Source organism: Neolamprologus multifasciatus, chromosome 6 (assembly GCF_963576455.1).
Source record: "Neolamprologus multifasciatus chromosome 6, fNeoMul1.2, whole genome shotgun sequence".
Taxonomy (NCBI): domain Eukaryota; kingdom Metazoa; phylum Chordata; class Actinopteri; order Cichliformes; family Cichlidae; genus Neolamprologus; species Neolamprologus multifasciatus.
Genome location: NC_140444.1, coordinates 5,619,711 through 5,640,965, shown reverse-complemented (window position 1 = coordinate 5,640,965; position 21,255 = coordinate 5,619,711). Strand labels below are relative to the sequence as shown.

At 41.1% G+C, this 21,255-nt stretch overlaps 2 protein-coding genes and 1 long non-coding RNA gene across 4 annotated transcripts in view; 2 read left to right on the top strand and 1 right to left on the bottom strand.

Annotated features, from left to right (window-relative positions):
* LOC146516242 (axin-2-like) overlaps window positions 1-4,352 on the bottom strand; it is a 100,287-nt gene extending 95,935 nt beyond the window's left edge. The window contains exon 1 of one of the 2 annotated variants that reach the window (XM_085164197.1): window positions 3,990-4,352. The gene's annotated coding sequence lies outside the window, so the exon portion shown is untranslated. Of the gene's footprint in view, window positions 1-1,751; window positions 3,969-3,989 lie in introns of those variants that run through there. The other variant, XM_085164198.1, reaches the window with a different exon arrangement.
* The window catches only part of frmpd1a (FERM and PDZ domain containing 1a), a 434,267-nt gene that overhangs the window by 265,850 nt on the left and 147,162 nt on the right, over window positions 1-21,255 (top strand). The gene's annotated exons all lie outside the window — the stretch shown is intronic.
* Window positions 1-21,255, top strand: part of LOC146516241 (uncharacterized) — a 220,187-nt gene that overhangs the window by 164,235 nt on the left and 34,697 nt on the right. The gene's annotated exons all lie outside the window — the stretch shown is intronic.

The window sequence follows — 21,255 nt, the reverse complement described above, 5'->3', positions numbered from 1 at the left end:
ATCCCATTATCTCCATCTTAGTAACACGTTGTTTGGATTGCAGTTGGCTTGGGGTTGCATGAAGGTTAAACAAGTAAATAGTGTTTTCCCCATGCCTTTAGCAGTGCTGATTATCATCTTAAATGGCATAATAGTACAGCAATCAGTTTGTAGTTTAGATCTTTGCCTGGATCCAGTTTCCCATTATGAGGCTGGGTTTGCTTCGGCCAAAATGCTTCTAAAGCTCATTCTAAATGGACAGACCAGGCCCCATAAAGAATACTAGAAGGTGAAGGTTTGGCCACTCGGTTGGGCTGGATTAGAAATAGTGGCCTGGAGGAAAAAGTGATGTAACCTCTGTGTTTTACTTAAAGCCTGGCATTAATCTGAGTAGAGCCAACATTCTTAGCCTCTGACTTTGAATTCCCCTAAATGTGGTTCTGGTTACAAAAGATTTTATACTTTCTCCTCAAGAAAAGAGCTGAGTCAAAATTAGTATGTAATAAAACCTACTATTTATCAAAAACAAAGAAAAAAGAAAGAAACCGTTGTATCCACTGCTTTGTCCCACCATTGCTGACTGAAAAAGCCACACATGGAAAATTAACCAACAGTTGTACCCACAGTTAATTGGACCCACTTCATAATTTTCAAACAAGCAACTTGTGCAGTTTAAAACAATGAATAGGAAATACTTTGTAGTCCTCCCAGTTTTACATCATCAAGTGTTCTTTAGAAATGAGATGCCTGCACTTTCCCAGACATTTCCACACAACAAACCCTAAACTGTCCCGCTGCATCACGCTGTTGAGCCGTCATTTCTACAACTGTTAAACTAAAGTGAACATTTTAAAGAGTCAACTATGCTGATAAATGTGCTTTTTGCCATGCTGACAACTTCCATTTAATTCTCAAGTTTGAAGAGTCAAACACAGGCACTACTGGGGGTCAGTCTGTCAAATGGCGTCCCACAGAGACTCTGCGATAGAGGGACTGGAGCTGGGCGAGGGAGGGGTAATGAGAGGGCAGATAAGGTTTGGTTCTCAACTGAACTGCTAAAAAATAAATCCTAATTATTGCCATCTTACGGGCAGGACAATATTCCAAAGAAAATCAATATTATTTGTGAACGGCTCTAGTTTCTGCAGGTTTTTGAATAACAAGCTAAAGAGATGATGTCCGTAATGGCTACCTGCAGTGCTTGGAAAAAACCAGAGTGCGCCCCCACCAAGCCCTCCATCTTTCACAGAGCTACAAACAGCTTCAGCTTCTCCTTTGGTCTGCCAGCAAAAAAAGAAAAAGAAATGAGAAAAATGAAAGAAAAATCCTCCCCGCAGTTTGAAATAAAAGGCCTGGATCAAACTAACACCGGGAGAGTTTTTCGCCCACTTTGCAACCTGCAGTTTCTGCATATTAGCCTCTTCTACTCTTGGTCCACATCCCGCAGTGAAATGAATACAAAATTGCATTAAAGTTAATGCTACATGACATTTCCCCCCTTCACAAAATTTGCCTTGCTTTTTGAAACGGTTCTTGTGGCTGTGGAAATTTTGTAAAAACCACCTGCAGGAGTGATTTACCAATTTGCTAAAGTGCACCTAAAGCAATCCGATAGCTCCATCCAACAACCTGAAACATCATGTTAACCGTGCTAATGGCAATGTTGAACATGGCATACCGGCAGTAAAAATAAATAATGCATTAATACTTTGTATTAATGGCAGAAAAGAATCACGACTCTAAAAGCATCAGACATGATGGAGACCCCCTACCTGGCAGCCCCTGTATCCACGACCCCCACTGTTTGTGTATTTTCGAACCATGGCGGCCCATTGACTGCCTCCCCCAGATTGCCAATTTCCCGCTGGTGGTCCAAGGTTTCGCCTGTCCTTTCTCAGCATTGTGCAACTGGAATCGGTGCGTCCTCCCCTGTTCACGCTGCGGTTGTAGCTCCACGATCTGATTGGACAGCGCTCAGCGAGACTTCATCAGCAGAACATCCCTGTCGTCATGACAACTTGCCAATATCCCAACAGGGGTGTGTTTGTGGAAGGGTGGGGTGGCGGGGCACGGCTGCTCTCTTGCCTCCGAATGCCTGGTACGCGACAGCGATTCATTTTACATCATCGTTACCTCACCGCCGCTCGCTTCCCCTTTCCCAGACCTAGCGGGTTAAGCTAATCTGTGTAGCATGCGATGTTGGAGAATGCATGGGCCAATGTGCTGCCACAGTCTGTGAGTCTACAACCAGCTGTCCCATCAGGGTTTCTCAGACCAATGTCTCGCACCACAGGATGCCAAATCAGCTTAAAACGATGAGTATAATCACTATTCTGTCACATGACATTGAGAAAATGGATGGCAAACCCAAAGTGAAGCTTCTAACTCTAACCAATGAAAAAGTTTGCTTTTCTTTTCAGTCTTAAGCCTGCTCCCCATATTATGATTTCCCATCCACACACAAAGGCAAAATTACAAAGGGAACTGAAGTTTAGACAGTTTTTTGGAAACCATGGAAACTTGACACAAACTTTTGAGAAAGACATTTTACTTTCTATTCTCAAATGGCCTTTATCCTTGTATCCCAATACTTGTCGCTCACATCATTCCCATGAAAATTTGAGGCCAACTTATGCCAGACTAAAAAGACTATTGTACCACTTCATCGTTCTGCTAACTCAGCATACAGTTAAGTTCAAAGAAAGTGAACCAAATCTCAGAGAAACAGGCTGGAACAGAGCAAAAGACATCAACAAAAGACAGAAAGAAGAGAGAAAAGAGGGGGAAAGTGAGAGGAAAGTAAATGCAAGGCATTATCTTGTTGTCAGCCATGCTACCAAGAGCACAAACAGATGAATGTTTGGCGGGTGAGACACCCGCTGTGCTGCTAGCCTGCTAGCCTGCGATTAGCTCCAAGCAGACGAATGGTTCCCAGGGTTCTCTCCCAGTTACCTCCTGCCGAGCTGGAGACGATGACCTTGGCCGCTGCTGGAGTTCTCCTCCCCTGCTAGGAATGAATGGCGAGCCAGGACAGAGAGCCCTAGCCTCCGTTCGCTTTTGATTACTAATCCCCCAAACATTGTACACCACCCGGCACCCTACCTGGCCTTCTAGCCAGAGGCTGCTTGGTGGTGGCCATTGAAAGCAGGTGATGAATGGGGCAGAGCTGCTGGAAGCCAGGCTCCCTGGGTAGCAGGGGAACTCTGTAGGCCCACAAATGTGTGTGGCTCTCATCTGTTTTTGTAGATTTCTGAAGATAAAAGGATGCCCCGGATCAGTCCTTGGTGTTTAAGTCTCGTTGAGTGGATAACATTTTGCCAACTTAGCCGTACGATAAAGTATCAGGGTGCTGATGAAATGTAAACACAACTATTCACAACCCTTGTAAGGGTGGAGTCCGTGCATGCAACACATTTGCTGCAACAAACTCATTTAATGAAAAAACAAACAAACAAACAAACTACAAAACCCTAAAAGCCAACAACTGGAAAAAACAATAGCTCCTCTGCTAACCAGAGGAGCTAGCGTACGTTGATCAAGTGTGGTTTGGGAGATTACGGAAACCTCTTAAAGAGATAGTATCCTTTTTTTTCCCCACCACCACCCAGCATGGGTTTGAGCCTGAATGTAAATCTATATCAGCATTTTAATGGCTCTCGGTCTTTTTATCAAGTCGCTAACAGAGCAATCTAAGCGTTTCGGGAACCATTCCAGGATACAATCTATAGAAAATTTGAATGACATGCATAATAACGCAATAATTTTCCCATGGAAACTTTTCATAAATATTCCTCGGTACATAAGCTATGTATTCACCGTGACGAACAGAAGGCACTAATACAATAACACTTCTCCAATGCGGTAACGCTCGATACTGCTAAATGCTAAATGTTGTTGCCCCAGTGACATGGAATCCCAAATACTGCTAAATGCATTTCGGCAGCAGCAGCACAAAAAAAGAGAGTAAAAAATAGAGCAATGCCACAAAGTGAAAAAATGAAAACACAAACCTTCTCATTGTAACGTCAGCAGCATGTTCACGAGAGACTGCTGGATGCCAGACTCTTAAGGGGACCGAAGCTGAATTCAATGCCTCTTGTCAGGGGAGCTTGATGTGATTATCGCCCCCTGCTAGGGCAGCAATAGTGAAGTTGTCTGGCGCTGGCAGGGACGCTCAAACAGCACCGCGGGATGCCCTCCTCGCTGTCCCACTCCAGGACCATCGCTCTGGACGCAACAGGGGGTGGGAAGCATGTGTACATGTGGATGTGTGCGTGCATGTGCGCATGTGTGAATGAACGTTGTGTTGATATTATTGTTCTGCAGGTTTTCACTCTTGTTACTGCTGCCGTTTAGTAGCAAACGGGACTTCTGAGATGAGCTTCCATCACTGAGCTAAAAACTGCTGTTCAAGGTCAAGGTGCTGCCGACTGCCCACTTCTGGGCTTTTTTCTTTTATATATATATGCCTCAGCACACAAACCAATTTTAAGATATTCCCCAGCGTGTGTACATATTTGTGTTTGCCAGAGAGTGAATAAAAATCATTGTTCAGGCCGCCTAAGGATCAATCCTCTCCCCCTCTCTTCACCGAGGAGTCCGTCCCTCCCGGCTCATATCGACAGACACACTGCTGCTTATTGATCTATGAATTTGTACAATATGATAATAACAACACGTCTTTTTTCGTGGCGGTATTGTGATGTGTCTTAATTTTTTTCCTTGTCTGTTGCATTCGTCTTTATCAATTATTGTACCAAAGGAGTTGGATACAACATAGAATGCATCTGAACAGCAAACTGGGCCAAAAAACTCTACAAACAATGTGAGTTTTGGTTGCGCTACAACATATATGTTTGCTCAGTTCTAGGCTTGAAGGCATACATGAATTCCAATAGACTTGATGAGTAAAAAAATGTAAAAAAGAAGCATAAATAAAAGACAGGGAAAAGAAGGCCTCGGGATAATGAAAGTTTCTCCTAAGGATATGTTTATGCATGCAGAAAGGAACACGAGTACAACAGCAGGCATAAAAAGATGAAATCTCGCAGCACAAACATGCGACACAGCAACAAAGATGACAGGTTCGATGGGGTGATGCATATGTGATTTGACCACCCAGGCACGAGATCGAGACTGCACTGCCTTTTGGGTTATCAGGGCATTTCAGTAAATTTCCCCACATTGTACCACCCAGCCCCCCTTTGCTTTCTGTGCTGTCCCCCTGGAGGCAAAGGGGGTAAAATAAGACTTCAAAGCAACTCCAAAATAGTCCTGACACAAACTCATTTCCTCATGTTACATGAAGGGGGCTGGCAGACTCGCTAGACTGTTCTGACTCTGGTATGTCTCAGCCTCCTGCTCTGCGCTACCTCATAACAAGCAGCGGTGACAGAATGCCATTTTGACAGCGATTATGGATAGTCTGACATAGACTTAAAAGGAGCCAGATGGGGGGAGAATTTACAAGAGCCTATCTGTGGGTCATGCTGGGCTCAGATGAGATGAGGAAATGGGAGCTCATTTAAGGGGATGCTATTAGCAGCGAGGGACCACAAATGACTGCAACTTGGAACTTTATTAAGACAAAGCAGCAAAGTTTAGGACAGCCTGCACGTTTAGGCTGTAAAAATTGCTATTCTTGACATTTTGACCACGGAGTTAAGGAAGATCAGAGGAGCTGTGTTTGTGCTAAAAACATGGGTTAAAGGGTCAGTTCACCAAAAAAAAGGAAGAAAAAACATCTAGTGGTATCCAGCAGTGCAGGTATTTCATGTCTGCTTTTAAAACTTGTTTTGTCAAAGCTCCTGGTATGACACACAAAAAGTGTCCTTGTAAAGGGCTTCTTGGTATCACATTTAAACTCACTCAACGTTTAGGGTTAACCCAGCCAAGTACACAAATCAAAAAAGAACTCAATCAAGAACTCAATCAAGAATTGGGATGGGACACAAACTACGAGGCAAACAAACCTTTGGCGTGTGCCACGCTTCCAGCTTTAAATTGTTATATTTTCCAATATTGGTGCAGTTCGTGCATCGAGGGAGTGATGGCAAATGACACCCTTGACAGAATAGAATGCATTGGGCCGTTAGATCACGTAACAACAGAAACTACAGTCATTTTTTTACCCTACATCTCTCTGTCGCGCAGTCAAAAAAATAAACATAGGTAAACATTTCAACAATTTTAAAGTCGAAGGCCAGCAACATGTGACAGAATGACAATCTTTGAAACCCTAGGGTGAGAAAGGGGTTAAAACATAATTGTATTTCTTCACTATGTGAAGTTCATGTTTGCCGCATACTGAACTGAAGCATGATGAGCGCTGCAGTGAGCGTGAGGGATGGGATAAAATGCATTATTCACTTAAAATGTGAATGTATTTACTCCATTCCATTCTGGTAATCCATTTAAAATTATTAAAAGGATAAAAGCAAGGATATATGACGCCGTGTGCCTGTGAGTATGGACATGACCCAAAAAGCTGCGCAGATTTACACAGCCCTGAACTTAACTTGGCTGAAATTCAAGAATTTGACACACTTATTGCTAAGAAATTATAAACTGGCTTCAGATCTGAAGTATCATTTGGAAAGATACTGCCCTCGCTGGAGCTCTTCCCATCAAAAAGACGTTTTCATTTTAAAGTTTCTGAATGTTTTTCCCTCCTTTTCTCCCCAAGTCTGTGGTGTGATTGAACCGATAAATGTTATTCTATCAGACATGCGACATTTGATGGTTAGAAAAGTATCTGCAGGCTGCAAATGGTAGGAAATGGCATTATTTGGCCAATGGGTATCAAAAATATGACAGTTCATCGGTTGATGAATTTTATCCTGGGGGGGCACTATGGTAATAGTAACTGGATTTTAATAAGGGTTGATGGTTTTTCCATCAAAAGAAGCAATTTTCCCAAACAATAGAGCTACTTTCTACATTACACCGAATCATTACAGAGTCATCTGCATGATATATTTCAATCATAGAGAAAATGAGCTAAGATTATTAATCAAGATTGGGCGATATTAATATTAGATAAGTCCAGGATGTAATATAGCTTGTATAATGAACCTGGGTAAATTCATAAGACCATAATTGGTGCAGGCATTAAGTCTCCTCTGGGAATTGATATTGTCACATTACCATCAACGGCGTCACCTCCAATTCTAGCTCCCAGACATAAACCCCAGACCTATGCATTCTTCTTCTATTTGCCAAAATGAAGTAAAGTTCATAAAAGTATGATTCATACAGTTCAACGACATAAAATAATGATTGATAAATAAATGCGTGTAGAAAAACGGATGGCAAATTTCAGGCGGGCGGAACAGAGAATCACTACATCACTCCGCACTAAATTTAGATTCTATGAAAGCTATTGGCTTTTTTATTGCTTGAGGATACATTGATTTTTCTCTTTGATTGTGTTTTCCACAGACGCAGGAAGAGGAAAGGCAGCTTCAAACTGATGCGCGGATAGCACAGACATTTCCATGAAGAAAGGATCCAAAAACAGATACCTGGCAGGATGGAGCAACCAAGGACACGCGGTGAAAAGCTGCAGTGTTAGAGGAGTGACACAAACCTGTTGAGCGACTCTTCCTCCCTCCTGCTCGGCTGCTGGGAGGAGGACACTTGTTTCTCGCACGGAGGGATTTTGATCTTTTTGCATTGGCATCCACTTCCTCCATCTACAAAGGCCATGAAAGGGAATGAGTAATTCCTCTATCTGTGTGTACGTGCTTGACCTATTTCTGCTGCACTGACATGAGGCTGGCATTTCTGCCTCACGAGTACAAATGCAGACACGGGCGCAAGGTGGTTGTTGAAAGAGCTAATGTTTTAGCTCATGTGCAAGCATAAAATATGTGCGGAAGAGCATACATTTTTATCAGCATCATTCAAACTGTAACATTTCCTGGAAATATACGTGCCCCGATAGGCTGGCTTCTTCCTGTCACGCACATGAAATGTGTGTTTGCAGCTGTAAGCGGTATGAATCTTTTGTTTTTTGCAGTGGTACTAAACACTTGGAACACTTCAACAAAACCCACACAAACAGTTAGAATACAATAAAGCTAACAAAACATAATCACCAGCCTGTCAGCAGTTGGGAACGAAGCTAAACAATCTCAGGTTCAAGTCATTATTGATTAAGAGATCAAACTCTAAGGCTTCGTCCACACGTACGTGGGTATTTTTGTAAACAGAGATTTTCCGTTTTCATTTAAAAAAAACATCCCATCCACATGTAAACACAAAGAACGCTGTCAAGAACATGCCAAAGCAACAGGTGGCGATATAATCCTAACTGTGAAGAAATATTGGCCAATCAGAAGCCTTGAAGCCTGGGAGGGAAAGAGTAAACAAAGATGGTGCATAGAAGCAGTCTTTCTATATGGATCGACAGTAACTGCGTGTGTGTATGTAAGTGTGTAAAAACTGCAGATAGCAAGATTAACAGGAACAGTATTTTGTGTATATTCGCCATTGTAGAAATTCATCTCATGCAGACTATGTGTACGTTAGCATATGCTACTTCCGGTGCGGAAACTCCTGTGGGGAGCTTTGTTTTCCGGTGTCCTATTTCCGCCCTGTTTACGGTCCAAAACAAGTTAAGCAAATGAATGAATCAAGCGGCGATTTACATTTCTATAGATGTCTCGGGCATTTACAGAATATATCTGTAAATGATGTTCATCGACTTGTCGATATTTTTTCCCGGCGCCTCAGAGCAAAAGAGAAAAGGGATTCAAATGTTATATTTCTCAGCTGTCCCTCGTTTATCGCGGGTGTTATGTTCTAAAAATAACCAGCGATTGGTGAAATCAAGTAGCCAATTTTATTTTTTGACGGTGCAAAACATTTCGTGGACATACAGTACTGCACTTCAGAGTCACACTGCTAGCGATCGATACAGCGATTCTGTACTGTACAGGAGAAACGGAGGAGATCGTCTGCAGCGATCAGGACGCAGGACACAATGTGACATAAAAAAATAAGCATGCAAACTTGCACTAAAAAATCCACGAAACAGCGAGGTGAAAGGTGAACCGCGTTATAGCGAGGGACCGCTGTAATTTTGAAGGTAAGTCACAACATACTCTTCGTAAATACTAATGTATAGAAACCCTTACCAGCAATCATTCATTTTTTGTGTGGCTTTTTTTCACGGTTTGTTAACATGCTGTGTAGGTGTGTACTTGACTAGCTGATATCAACATAAAGGGGAAACATCTGGTTTGACTATTCTTCACCTGTAGTTTGAATGCTGAACATTTGCCTGTTTAAATCATAAGACCAGTCACTATACAGAGATGTGCTTCTGCATGTGGACGATGTGTCTTCTGCTGCAGTGATGCAGTTCTGCTTGTGTTGAGTGATGCAAACAACTGATCTAAACTCTTTAAACGTCAAAACTGATCATTAGATTTTTTATGACACAACAGCGGTGAGTGTTCCCACCTTCTCCTCTTTGTAACTTAACACGATCTTTCCGTTTTCGAGTTTTGGACATGATTTTGGAGTATATCTTCGCAGTAGCGATTGACCGCAAAGTAAAGCTACCGGAAATGCACAACCCCACATCCGGTCTCAAACCAGGAAGTTAGCATTTTCTCGTGCACAGGGTCAATACAGGGCGCACAGCGTGACGTCAAAAAAGGCGCACACCTTTGACGTTGTGTGACTAAATCGCACACACATAAACACCAGTTTTCAAAAATCTCCACCCTGGCAGGAGTTTTTAAAAAAATCTCTGTTTTTAGATCCAAAATGCTGTTTACGTGTGGACGAAAGGCTCAAACGCGTGTTTTCAAAAATACCCGTGTACATGTGGGCGTAGCCTGACTCTCTTTTATACAGTCTATATAGCTTTGGTTTTATCTGCAGGTCTAAATAGTATAATTAGGACCTTTTTATTCCATGAACATAATAGAAGGCTGTCCACTCTTGACTGGGAATCAGTTCAAATATTTCAGGCTCTTGCTCACAAGTCAGGGAAGAAAAGAGACAGGCAGATAGGCTGGTGTAGCATCTGCAGCATTGCAGATGTTGTTTTGATTTGTGGAGACGAGGGGAGCTGTCGATTTACGGGTCGGTGTAAGTTCCTACTGTCACTCACAGCCACGAGTGGTGGTCTTTAAATGAAAGAATGAGCTTCTTCTGAAAGATGTCTCGATTCTCCTTAAGAGACACGGTGAAGAGTTTGGTCATTCAGGAACTCGGACTTGAGTGTTAAGTGGTCGAGTTTATGTGGTTTGGGCATCTAAGTAGGATTTTTCCTAGTGGAGGTGTTTAAGGAATGTGCAGCTGGAAGGACACCCTAGGGAAGGCCCAAGAGGGCTGCTGCTTAGACTGCCACCCCCCCATGACCTGGACACAATGCTCTCATAGATCTAGCTCCCATATAAAAATTAAATGTTCTTCTGTACTCTTCTTTCAATTTAATATCTGTCGCTATAGTGGATCATCTGCCGTCTCCTCTCACGCTTGCCCTAGCAGCCTCCTCTGTCACACCAACTCTCTGTGTGTCCTTCAATAAATCCAGGAACCTTCTATGTGATCTTCCTCTTTTCCTCCTTTAAGCCACATATTCATTATTATTCATTTTTCCAATATATCCATTTGCCTCTTCTTTGTCAGCCTTGCATCTCTAACTTTGTCTTCAGACCACACAACCTGAGCTGTTCCGTTCCTCTGAACGTCTAATCTTGTCCATCCTGGTCATTCCAATGAAAACCTCAACATCTCCAGCTCTGCCTCCTGTCCCTTTGTTTCAGTCCATGATCGCCAAACTATCAATCATAGCAGGTCTCACTCTTATCTTGTAAATCTTCCCTTTGACTCATACTGCTATTGTCTCCACCCACTCCACCCTACCTTTACTCTCGTCTTTGAAAAGAAAATGTTGTAAAAATCTTTGTAAATGATCAATTTAATAGAGTTTTGTTAAAATTGGGAAAAGTCATGATGTATTAAGGTGGAAAAAGCTGCTTCTATTATTCTGCCAAATAGGCTTCAGGCTCCCCAGACCCCCCAACCAGAGCATTGTTTTCATTTGACAACATAAAATGTGCACTGGAAACAAAAGAAAACAGGATCAACTTCTCATCATCACAATAATGAGAGAGGTAACGATTCATAATTGGGCCCAAATGCATGTTTTGGCCATCTCAGGCTTAAAAGCACACACTCGCACATGTAGCCAGCACTTCACCTTGAGAAGAGAAAAGAGGAAGCCTGTATCAAAGCGTCGCTGTGGAGCTGGAGACTGGGGGGAGTTCAAAGGGCATGTCAGAGAAACAGAGGGAATGTGCGAGGGATGGGGAGGGGGAGGTGACATGGAAGACTGTCTTTGGGCTTCTCTGGGGTATAGCAAGGAGACTCTTAATAAGGACACCGGCTAATGAGGGACAGGGACATTCGATACACACAAGCGTTCTCAACAGTCTCCATAACTGATGATATCCCTTTTTCGCCATCAAGAGCTGAACAAGGCGTTCTCAGTGATCTCATAAAGAGAGCAGTCTGGAGTTGATATAAAGGCCCCTAACGGGAAAAGCTGGACCATGTGAGGAGCATGTTGTTGTTTACCAGCTTTCAGTTTCCTTCATAGCACAATGTTATTCAAAACAGGATGCTTTTTGAAATAATTATGCCGGGATGTTTGCAATTTCATCTGGTCATACAAAAACAATCCGTTTTTTGCAGCCAGATGGAACAGATCATTTCAGAAGGCTTAAGGATGGAAAATGCACTGTCCCATTTTTTATTTTTTTTGGATTGGGAACTAATTTGGGGAAGTTTTGACATGTCAGTAGGATACTTTTCTCATTTTGCAGACTAAAAATTTGGCTCCAGTTTGCCACGCTAGATCATCGGCTCCAGTGGAAGAAATTAAAACTGTTTATGATTTGGATAATGATTGAGATTAATTTGTGGATAAACTTTCAGTTTTGGCCACAACGGATGGAAAAATGATTTCAAAGAGGATCGGTCCTACCCTATCACTCTGCAAAAGCCTACAGGGGAAAAGGTGTGGGGTGAGAACCAACATTCCTGCATGTAGCCCTCATTAAGCCAAGTGTAGTGGGAAAGGCTGGTTTAGATTCATGGCCATTCCCAAGCTCAGCTCACTTGGTGCATCTGAAAAGACCTTGTGATAGAAACAGCATGCTTCAGGAAATTAAATGCAGCTGCATCCCTGTTGTTTGTTTCCCAATTATAGCTTTTTTTCCTCCCTTTTTCTTTTTTATCCACATTTTTTTTCAGGATTTGAGGAAGAAGACATTGTTGGTCTCACTGTCATCCCCTCTCACTAGGTTGAAATAAAGCTTTCCTGCATATATATATCCGCTGATGTTTTCACACACCTGACAAGATGACATTAACCCCAACCCCGACACACACACACAAGAATTGCTATGGGATTTTTGGAGAATGTCTTTTCCAGCCATTACAGGGAAAACCAGGAATTTCACAATCGCAAACCCATGTCTTTGGAAATGGATGTCAAGCTTGCAATCAGTGCTGCCTCAGTTTGATCTCCAGAGCAGTCAGAGTGTGACTAATGCTGCTGACACATTTTTCATTGCCCCCATTATATCTGAACCCCTCCCAAAAAAACCTGGAAGTTGTCTTATTTATGTCAACTTTCACAAGTGGAAGTGTTTCTGTATCTACGCGCTGTATTTTTCACTCGTTTGTCCAATCATGATTGAGCAGAATGATGTAATTGAATGGTTTGTCCCTACGTGACTGCTAAAAAAAGGAGTTTCCCTGTGTTCGCCTTAAATCCTTCAACTATAGGATGACATTTTTGCGGTCAATCTGGACCAGTATTTTGACATATATTTTGTCAAGACAACCAGACACCATAGCAACCAAGACAACAGGGCTTTGAAAGAAGTTTAAGTTGTGGTATGTTGACTCAAATCGCAGCCTTCTTCTAAACCAGGGGTGTCAAACTCAAATACACAGTGGGCCAAAATTCAAAACTAGAACAAAGTCGTGGGCTAACGTTAATATTTATTGAAATATATTTATTTCTCCAGATATAAGAATGAATCTTTTCTTATGGACTCAAACACGTTTTGCTGAAAAATTGAATATGGAACAAGCAAAGCTTAATACTAAACAATATATATATTAGCTGTATAATACCAGTAGGCCAGCTCTGATAGTAATTTGGTATGGCTTCGCGGGCCAAATGTAATTAGTCTGCGGGCCAAATTTGGCCCACGGGCCAGAGTTTGACACCTATGTTCTAAACCAAATCAAGCGGTGTCTTGATGCAGGCTCAGTCATCCAGGTAAGGAAATCGCAGAAAGCGCTTCTGTTCAGCCAAACAGTATTTAATCATAATTAAGCATGAATTTAAATGAACATATTTAACATATATTCATCCATTTCAAACATATGAAAATAATACAAGTGAATCATAAAAATGCATCACATGTATGACTCAAATATTGCTTTCTAGGGTCAACATTACAAGCTCATGATTCACTCATCCATCCCCTTCATCCCCCAGATGTGGACTTTTTTTAAACCTGCCATGTGCACATGAATCAGCAGATACCAGTCAAAAGAAAACTATGAACAATGGCTGTGGAAAAGATCATTGTTTTCTATATCAGTGGGTAACAAAGACTCTCTAATGCACTTCTGTCAGATTGCATTGGATATTTTGAACTACATTAAAGTTAACTTCTATCATAAACATTCACAATCTGTTTATCCATCTCTTCACCAAAAACTGTAGTTATAAGATCGACAGAGCTACTATGATGTTATGCATTTGTTTGTAGACTTTGGCATTTTTGGCCTGTTTCAATCTCAGATTTTTGGTTCCAGGTGTGACAGAGGACATGAGTGTGGCTGGAATACTATATTATCAGGTAATGAATAAAGTAAAATATCAGCACTTCACCAAAAACTGGAGTAAAGGTTGAATTGATGGTCTGTTGGTGCAACCTAATGCACAGCATGTCATATTTTTCAGAAAATTCAATCAACTATTTAAATAAATAAAAATGGTTCCAAAAACATCCCAGCAAGCCTTTCTGGTTTTATATGGACTGGAAAAAATCTATTTGGTTAACTCCATCTCAAATTAGTCTAAAGAAAATATTCAAAATTAAAAATTAATGACCGAGTTGCATCACAGCGGGTGCTCTAATAAAAATTAGAATGTGGGAAAAAAGCTGTGTATTTGTTGTGACTTGAAATTACTGAATTTTGAATGCGCACATCTTCATATGACGTGGCTCTGTTGTGCATAGCAGCAGGGTATTACAGATTAATTTAGCTGAGCTTTGAACCTTGACTTATCATCCGTCGATGGGAAGACAGAAGTGCTCAAAATTCAAGAGATTATTGTGTTAGAAGTTAAAACCTGGAACTTTTTCTTCCCCACCTGCTGCTGCTCATCAGCTCCCTTACTGCCCAGCACACACACCTGCTGCATGTGGTTTCACTGCTGCTCGTACCTGCTGAGCGAACAGCTGCCCACACTGCCCATAAACTCAGCTCCTTCCCATCAGCAATGCTCTTTAACGTCAGTGCTCTAAGGGTACTAGCAAGCGGTTTACTTGCGTTTTTATTCCTATTATTCTGCACTGCCTCCTCTGCATGATATGTCATTTTCTAAGTGCAACTTTTAAGCACTCATAATGTTCAGTACTAAACCTGCATTATTCATTAACCCATAAAACTAACATGTTTCTCTTAACTGGAAGGTTTTCAGGTTTGATAAGTATCTATATTATCCTAATTCTAGCATCATTATAATTTTATTTCAAGTGAAGGTCCACCATTAAATTGAAATCCCAATATTGTTTATTTTATGTTAGTAATATAAAAAGCATTAGAAACCAACCTGAGTGACTGAAGCATCTACAAACTTACAGTCTGTGTTCATGACTATCAGAGGTTCACCGAGTCTGTGATGAACCCTTTCACCTCAACTGTGGTCATCAGATGGACTCCATGTGGCAGGATGTTCCAGGATATTTATTTTGTTGTATTTACAGATATAAACAAGTACAGTAAATAAAAAGAAGATGCATTATAACTGTCCCCGACACTCCAGATGAGTGTACATCTGCCGTTGCGTGCCGGCATCCGTCGAAGTGGGCGCTCGCTGTCACGATTCAGGCACGATGTGGCTTCTCCTCTGTGTCGTCTTAGCTTTGACGCCTCAGCTCCACTTGTCACAGTTAAAGCACACAGTGTAAAACTAGCAGTGGTTTTTTTTTTGGGTGGGGGGAGAAAGAAAAGTATGGAAAGAAAAGAGAAGTCTTTCCATACTGACACCTGTCACACTGACTGCAGTGTCTGTAGAATATCTGAAGTGGAGAAGCAGGTTTAACACTGATAATGTCAGCACTGCTGCTTCTCCCACATGAAAGACTCCATTGAATGTGTCGACTACTGTGAATAAGATTTGGTTTATAACTCTGAAAACAATAAAGTGTACGCCTATATTATCTTTGGGCTTTGTCTCTTGAATAAGACGACCTTAACAAAGTGACTCCAATAGACATGATTTAGAATTATTTTCACTCTGCGTGTCAGAACAAAACCAAGCCATAAATTTCAAGGAACTCTCTGTAGATCTCCGCAGTGCAATTGTGGTTAGGCGTGGATCGGGGCAAGGGTACAAAACCATTTCTAAAGCTCTGAGTGGGACCAAAGTGACCTCAACAATTGTGAAATGAAAGACATTTGGAGCCACCAGGACTCAACAATATATGAAGCACACTGCCAAGACAACACTGGAGGGCAAAGAAGTCTCTGACTGTATTCGAATGACCCAGCCAAAGCTCAGATTTAAAACCCACTCATGCAGAGACTTGAAGGTGTGAGTTCACAGTTGTCTGACAGAGCCTCAGATGATCAGTCTTAAAAGAATAAATGATCCAAATGCAGAAAACATTAACTGTAATTTCTGCAAAATTACAGTAAATTAACAGACGTTAATGCTGTGCTATTGATGTTTCTAGATTGGACTACTGTGATTCATTGTTATCAGATGGGTTTGAATAATTAGGACCTATGATATCTGGATGGATCAGGTGACTCCTAGGTATAGGCTCCTGGGGGATTCCCATGATGCATTGAGTATTTCTTCTTCAGTCATCCTTCTCATTCACCAAGTGTTAATAGATCTCTCTGCATTGAATCATACTTGTTATTAATCTCTGTCTCTCTTCCACAGCATGTCTTTTGTCCTGACTTCCTTCTCTCACCCCAACCGGTTGCAGCAGATGGCTCCGCCCCTCCCTGAGCCTGGTTCTGCTGGAGGTTTCTTCCTATTAAAAGGGAGTTTTTCCTTCCCACTGTCGCCAAAGTGCTTGCTCATAGGGGGTCATATGATTGTTGGGTTTTTCTCTGTAGGGTCTATCTTACAATATAAAGTGCCTTGTTAGTTCCTATTGCTGTGATTTGGTGCTGTATAAATAAAATAGCATTGAACTGAATTGAAATGAAGATCTTAAAAACCTCAATTTACCATATTGTCCAAATAGAGCATGCCACTCTTAGACTGTAGGTTTGCCTATTGTCTTTGGGGTATTTAAAAGCAGAAAGGGAGGCAGAGGCTTCAGCTTTCCGACAATGCTTCAGTGGAACCAGCTCCCAGCTTTGATTAAGGAGATAGACACCCTCTCTACTTTTAACATTAGGTTCAAAACTTTCTTTTTTGATGAAGCTTATACTTGGGGCTGGATCAGGTGACTCTGAACCGTCTCTTAGTTCTATTGCAATACGCTCACACTGTTGGGTGCTCCTATGGTGTACTGAGTAGTTCTTATCCACTCATTTACATGTTTATACACTTGCTGTTCAAAGGGAGTTTTTCCTTCCCACTGTCGCCAAGTGCTTGCTCATCAGGGGTCACACGATTGTTAGGTTATCGTGATTTGGCATTATATAAATAAAACTAAATCGATCTGAACTGAATTGAAATTAAATTAAATGACACATTTGAGACAATACTTTCAGTATGTTATAATGTTTATGAACTTTCATCATGAATTTTTCTAGCGAGAAGTGTGCACATTTGGATGAGCAAGAGGGATGCTATCAGTCAGCATCAGACAACTGCATTTCATTATTGAAGCACAGATTTGGAATTCTGGTTGTACTGCACAAGTCATATTTGTTAGAATAATGCATTAAAGGGAACCAAAAGACACAAATACTATAAACAGGTAAAAGAGGTCCAGCTGACTATTTCAAATTAGCTGAGGTGACGCCTACTATTGCTACTGAAATGATGTATCATGTTACCCCTTAATACAATTTAAGTGGATGATTTGCAAACAAAGTGAGCCTTTGTGCAGTTGTTACACAGCAAATAACTATAGAGACACAAACCCTTTTTATACCAGGCTCTGTTTATTTGTGCTGTAAAGTTGGACATTTTAATATGGGAGTATATGGGATTGACTTGCTATTAGAGCAGCCTCAAGTGGCCATTTAAGGAAATGCAGGTTTTAACACTTGAGCATTGGCTTTATTTTCAGCCCTGGGGGTTGCAGCTTAGTCTGAATATTTTCTGAATCCACTACAAGACTTCAATCAGCCCAGAATAAAGAATCTTTTGTCTGAAGAGACTTGCTCCATCTCTCCGGAATTATCTTTAAATTACGGTTGTGTTTTTGATTTGTTATTATTCATTTAATATTGTTATTAAAAGCGCATAGTAATCAGCCATGTTTGTCAGGGTGCATATTCTGCAATACGCAAGGCAAAAAAAAAGGTTTTCTAAAGTACAAGTCAGGAGACACTGTAAATTGTCATTCCAATGATCCGTGGCTTTTTCACATAAAAGGAGTTTTATAGTGAAGCAAAGGAAAGAATACACTTAACCTTTCAATTACAGCCCATAATCATAACTCAGGGCCGTGACAGCTCTGTCCGCCTATATTTGGTCATGGTTTCTATTTATCCTAATGCCACACTAAACAAACAACATCTTTCTGAAGTGCCAAGACATAAAACAGATGGACCAAATCCTATGAAACATTATATATAGCCATTGTATATAGTTGCCATTCTTCTCAAATGTGGCCCTCCAGGGGCAGATGCCTCTCTCTTTTAAGTCCTGCTTAATGTTTTTGATGCACAGCGAAACAGTGGAAAGCAACAATAACAGGAAATACTGCCAAAAGAGAGGGAGACAGAAAGAAAGACCATCTTTCAAGACCTTTCCTCGTCATCCTTTTTTTCTTTGTAATTTTGGTTTCTCTCATGTTTAACATCAAAGATGTTGAAATTGTTTTCCCCGATGCTGTGTACTCTGTAATTATTAATCTGCCTTGCAAGACGACTGCCTTTGGGGCAAAGTCAGACACAAAAGGCCCCTCTCTAGATCTCTGATGTGGAGCAGCGCACAAGGAAGAAGAAGAAGAAGAAAAGAGGAAGAAAATAATGTGCAAGGCTGCCACCAAACTAGAAGTGTGAACTTTCAGACAACAGCTGTAAACTTCGAACGACACAGAGAGAGAGAGAGAGAGACAGAGAGAGAGAAAGAGAGAGAGAAGAACAAAGTAAAATACTGTTAGAAAGAGAGAGGGTGAGGCGAGGCTTTAAAAGTGCAGTGCTGTTATGACAGTGCCAGGTAAAGAAAAAGTGACTAGATTCAGTAATGAGGTACTCATTACTATACTACCACACTCGCTCAGTTCTGACACACTTTTTAACACCTTGAACTGATTAGTCACCATTCACAAAACTTCAGCTTGTGGATTTTTGACAGTTTTGGAAGCTTTAGAATTATATATTCTATCTTTGCATAACTGGGTGATTTCAGCCATTCACTGGCAGCTGTTGTGTTAGATTGCAAGTTTCATTAATTTTACTATTTTACTAATTTCACAGCGAGACAAAAGTACATTTATTTTCATTTCACCTACATTTCTTTTCACTTAATTTCTCAGACCACTTTGTTTCTGCCTTTGTAATAATAGCAATATTAGCATTACAGCAGTGGCATTCCATCAGGGCAAGCAAGGCAAGCAGTGCTTGCCATGTCAAATCTAAAAATAAATATTCATTAAAACGTGCCAAAGTAAATCAGTCTCTCTCCTTTCATCTCACACAGTGCTTTCATAAAGCGCCTCCCACATTTGCATCAATTCTTTATGTTAGAGCCAGTGTTGCCAACTTAGCGACTTTGTCGCTATATTTAGCGGGTTTTCAGACCCCCTTAGCGACTTTTTTTCTAAAAAGCGACTAGCGACAAATCTGGCGACTTTTTCTGGTGTTACTGGAGACTTATTTATGACGACTTTTTGACGTGAAAGGGCGTGTTGCTCTTACTCTCAACAAGCAGCGGTGCTGCCGTGGGCACCTCACCCGTGCTAAAGCGCTCACGGGCGGAGGATAATCCTCCCCCGGCTGCAGGAGATGTTCACACCTACACGTCCAAACTGCAAATGAATCGCGCATGAGCGAAGCCGCTGCTCCCGCACTGACTGTAACGCAGTTCTTCTTTTACTGTTATGCTGTTTTGTGGATCACAAGGTTTAAAACTACTTATAAACACACACACACACAAAGTAACTCCACCAGAGTGCCTATTTCGGGTCACTTTTGCCGGTCGAAACCCGGATAAAGGAGCAGGGTTGGAATTGTGACATTAAAAACAATAATTGCTAAAAGAAATTTAATTTGTAGTTCTAAATAAATTCTAAATGTATTTAGGACGTTTTTTGCTTACTCTATGTCTCTTCCACTATGTTATTTCTCTTTCCAACAACATAGGTTACAATTACATTAGCATGACCAATTATGCACATTAGGTGATGACGTCATTTAGCGACTTCTAGCGACTTTTAGGACAGCCAATAGCGATTTTCCTTACTGAGGAGTTGGCAACACTGGTTAGAGCCATCTTGTGGTTGCAGTTAGCTATTTTTGCTAAAACTGGTGTTTGTTTTCTACTCACTAAAACTTGTAGCTGCTCCTGGCATGTCCATCTCTTGTTAACAACGATAACTTGAGCTGTGCGAGCTGAGAGGCTAGCAGCTGTTTGTGCATGTGCATTGTAGATAAGCTGCTGGTTTTTGACGGTAAAATGATGGAAGACCAGCTTGTGAGGCAAGCTTCTGCTGGCTCAGCTTTCACTGTTCTGATATCAGTTGCAAACTGTGCTTTGTATGGAAACACACAGCTAGCGTTAGCAAGTTGATGTGCTTCCTCTTGCTAACCACTTTGACAAACTGGTGTGATGCAGAGAAGGTGTAGTGTCAAAAAATTAATAACTTCTTTAGTACATTAAAAAGGGAAATTGCGATGATTATATAGGGAGCAGCTCTACCCGCGTCTGGGCCAATAAAACAGGCACGGTTCAGGCTCATTAGCACTTTCAGATTAGCATCTATGAGACTGTAATATGTTCAACCAGCTTCTTTGTCAGCACGCCAACTGAATTTTTCATTCATATTTTAATCTCCCCTGTAGATATTGACAGTTAAACATGTCACACACTGCCCAGTCATTTAAAAGCAGGAGATTCTTATGAATATATTTTAATATCTTTAAAAAAAATCCAGATATAGGCCTTTATTTCTGAACTCATAAACAACAGGTTTTTCTTTCAGAGATATAGGTGTACCTCACAGCACAGCCTTTGCAAACATATGATTTATAAAATATTATGGTGAACATCAAACAAAATATAATTTAGTTTAAATGTGCTCAACCTTAAAACACATGTAGCAGTAAAATTAATCAATTTAATACTTTGTGGAACGTTTTTCTGCATAGTAATTTGTTTCACTTTTCATACTTTTCGGTGGCCCTGAGAGGCCAAACGGACTGCAACTTAAGACAACACTGCAAAAGCACAAAAAACAGAACGGAAATAGGAAAAACGACAACGAAAATAGGAACAAACACAAGGGAAGAGTTTCTGGGGAGACAATAACCCGACGGACCAGTTGCAGGAACCCAAAACATGGTAGGCGTGTTTTATCATGATTCATATCATACTAATGATGTATTTTTAGGCTAATAGTTAGGCTAACACACGTATCTCTCATCTTTTCTTTCCTCACAAAAACCGATAGATCCTCCACTTCTTTTAAGTGTCTCCCAGCGTAAGTCTTAGCATATTTTGATTCCTGCAACTTGTCCGTCGGGTTATTGTCTCCCCAGAAACACTTCCCTTGTGTTTTTTTTTTATATTTCTGTTTTGTTTTTACCTGTTTCCGTTGTTGTTTTTCCTATTTCCGCGTTGTTTTGTGTGCTTTTGCAGCATTT